This window comes from Coregonus clupeaformis, chromosome 15 (genome assembly GCF_020615455.1).
Source record: "Coregonus clupeaformis isolate EN_2021a chromosome 15, ASM2061545v1, whole genome shotgun sequence".
Taxonomy (NCBI): Eukaryota; Metazoa; Chordata; class Actinopteri; order Salmoniformes; family Salmonidae; genus Coregonus; species Coregonus clupeaformis.
Window position 1 is genome coordinate 12,582,815 of NC_059206.1, and position 3,199 is coordinate 12,586,013.

Consider the following 3,199-nt stretch of genomic DNA (forward strand, 5'->3'; position numbering starts at 1 on the left):
TTCTGCTTTTTCTATTGACTCTGATCTTATCGACTCAAAATAATAAATATTTCGAGTAATTTCGTTCATTATAGTCAGTAATACCAGCGAATGAGGAACTGAAAACTCGAAGAATAAAAAAATCATGATTCTACAAGCCTCTCGTTCACCATTGGGGGCTTATTGGAGCTGTCATTTGTGACTGAGACTTATAAAAGTGTGCTTCAAACATTTGTGATTGCTAGGCATACAAATACGATTATTTATTGATACCATCGAAACAATGTATAGTGTGGCCGCAACTGGACTAGAATGTGAACGACTCTCGGCAGAATGCATTGCTTGACTGCTGTGAGGTTGATAAGTACAATGTCGTTCATGAACTGCGGCCCCCCAAACAATTCGTTCTAGAGTTGGAGTTTGTTGACCAGAGGCTGCGTATGTTTTGGTTCTACAAAGCTGTGTCCATCATAACATTCAATAATCAATTGCGTTCATTCTTGCACCATACGATCAATTATCAATTCTAAACATGTATTTTTCTTCTCTATGCTGCCTGCAGCATGATCTATTTATCTGGGCGCACGAGACAGTTGTTGGTCGGAGCACGTCTCCGGAGCCGCTGAACTTGAGGAGTGCATATTAATCCTGCTGTATAATTAATTGGGGCCAGCAGGTCAAACGAACTACTAAAATGAACGAGTCACTCTGAAAAACGAATCATGACTCAAGTCAGTAAAAATAGTTGTTAAAAAAGAACAAATCGTTGGCAAACTGCACATCACTATTATGTACAGTGCCTTGCAAAAGTATTCATCCCCCTTGGCGTTTTTCCTATTTTGTTGCATTACAACCTGTAATTTAAATGGATTTTTATTTGGATTTCATGTAATGGACACAAAATAGTCCAAATTGGTGACGTGGAATGAAAAAAATAACTTGTTTCAAAAGATTCTAAAAAATAAATAACGGAAAAGTGGTGCGTGCATATGTAGCGGGTGATTTGGACGGAGTCAGGCGCAGGTGGATAAATCTCAGAATAAATGGTTTATTCGGCAAATACAACGGTACGCAGCAATGCGTAAAACTCTACAGTGCGGTATCAGCCCAGTCAAAACTAATCGCACCCCAATGGTGGAACAAGCTCACTCACGACACCAGGACAGCGGAGTCACTGACCACCTTCAGGAGACACTTGAAACCCTACCTCTTTAAGGAATACCTGGAATAGTATAAAAGTAATCTCCCCCCTCCCCCCCATTAAAAAAAAAAAACAACAGAAAAAGAAAAAATAGGAAAAAAAAGATAAAAATAACAATTTGACCAAAAATTGAAGAAAAATAAAACAGGTAAAATAAAAATTATTTATAATATTGGGTGGTTGTCACACTAGCTACAGTGAGGGGAAAAAGTATTTGATCCCCTGCTGATTTTGTAAGTTTGCCCTCTGACAAAGAAATGATCAGTCTATAATTTTAATGGAAGGTTTATTTGAACAGTGAGAGACAGAATAACAACAAAAAAATCCAGAAAAACACATGTCAAAAATGTTATAAATTGATTTGCATTTTAATGAGGGAAATAAGTATTTTACCCCCTCTCAATCAGAAAGATATCTGGCCCCCAAGTGTCTTTTATACAGGTAACGAGCTGAGATTAGGAGCACACTCTTAAAGGGAGTGCTCCTAATCTCAGTTTGTTACCTGTATAAAAGACACCTGTCCACAGAAGCAATAAATCCATCAGATTCCAAACTCTCCACCATGGCCAAGACCAAAGAGCTCTCCAAGGATGTCAGGGACAAATAATATGCCATTTATCAGATGCTTTTATCCAAAGCGACTTACAGTCATGCGTGCATACATTTTTGTGTATGGGTGGTCCCGGGGATCGAACCCACTACCTTGGCGTTACAAGCGCCGTGCTCTACCAGCTGAGCTACAGAGGAGATTGTAGACCTACACAAGGCTGGAATGGGCTACAAGACCATCGCCAAGCAGCTTGGTGAGAAGGTGACAACAGTTGGTGCGATTATTCTCAAATGGAAGAAACACAAAAGACCTGTCAATCTGCCTCGGCCTGGGGCTCCATGTAAGATCTCATCTCGTGGAGTTGCAATGATCATGAGAACGGTGAGGAATCAGCCCAGAACTACACGGGAGGATCTTGTCAATGATCTCAAGGCAGCTGGGACCATAGTCACCAAGAAAACAATTGGTAACACACTACGCCGTGAAGGACTGAAATCCTGCAGCGCCCGCAAGGTCCCCCTGCTCAAGAAAGCACATATACAGGGCCATCTGAAGTTTGCCAAAGAACATCTGAATGATTCAGAGGAGAACTGGGTGAAAGTGTTGTGGTCAGATGAGACCAAAATCGAGCTCTTTGGCATCAACTCAACTCGCCGTGTTTGGAGGAGGAGGAATGCTGCCTATGACCCCAAGAACACCATCCTCACCGTCAAACATGGAGGTGGAAACATTATGCTTTGGGGGTGTTTTTCTGCTAAGGGGACAACTTCACCGCATCAAAGGGACGATGGACGGGGCCATGTACCGTCAAATCTTGGGTGAGAACCTCCTTCCCTCAGCCAGGGCATTGAAAATGGGTTGTGGATGGGTATTCCAGCATGACAATGACCCAAAACACATGGCCAAGGCAACAAAGGAGTGGCTCAAGAAGAAGCACATTAAGGTCCTGGAGTGGCCTAGCCAGTCTCTAGACCTTAATCCCATAGAAAATCTGTGGAGGGAGCTGAAGGTTCGAGTTGCCAAACGTCAGCCTCGAAACCTTAATGACTTGGAGAAGATCTGCAAAGAGGAGTGGAACAAAATCCCTCCTGAAATGTGTGCAAACCTGGTGGCCAACTACAAGAAACGTCTGACCTCTGTGATTGCCAACAAGGGTTTTTCCAACAAGTACTAAGTCATGTTTTGCAGAGGGGTCAAATACTTATTTCCCTCATTAAAATGCAAATCAATTTATAACATTTTTTACATGCGTTTTTCTGGATTTTGTTGTTGTTATTCTGTCTCTCACTGTTCAAATAAACCTACCATTAAAATTATAAACTGATCACGTCTTTGTCAGTGGGCAAACATACAAAATCAGCAGGGGATCAAATACTTTTTTCCTTCACTGGCAGAAATATTTATGTTTTTCCAACAGTTCGTCTCCTTCCTCGGATACCACATCACCCCCTCAGGTGTGGAGATGGAGG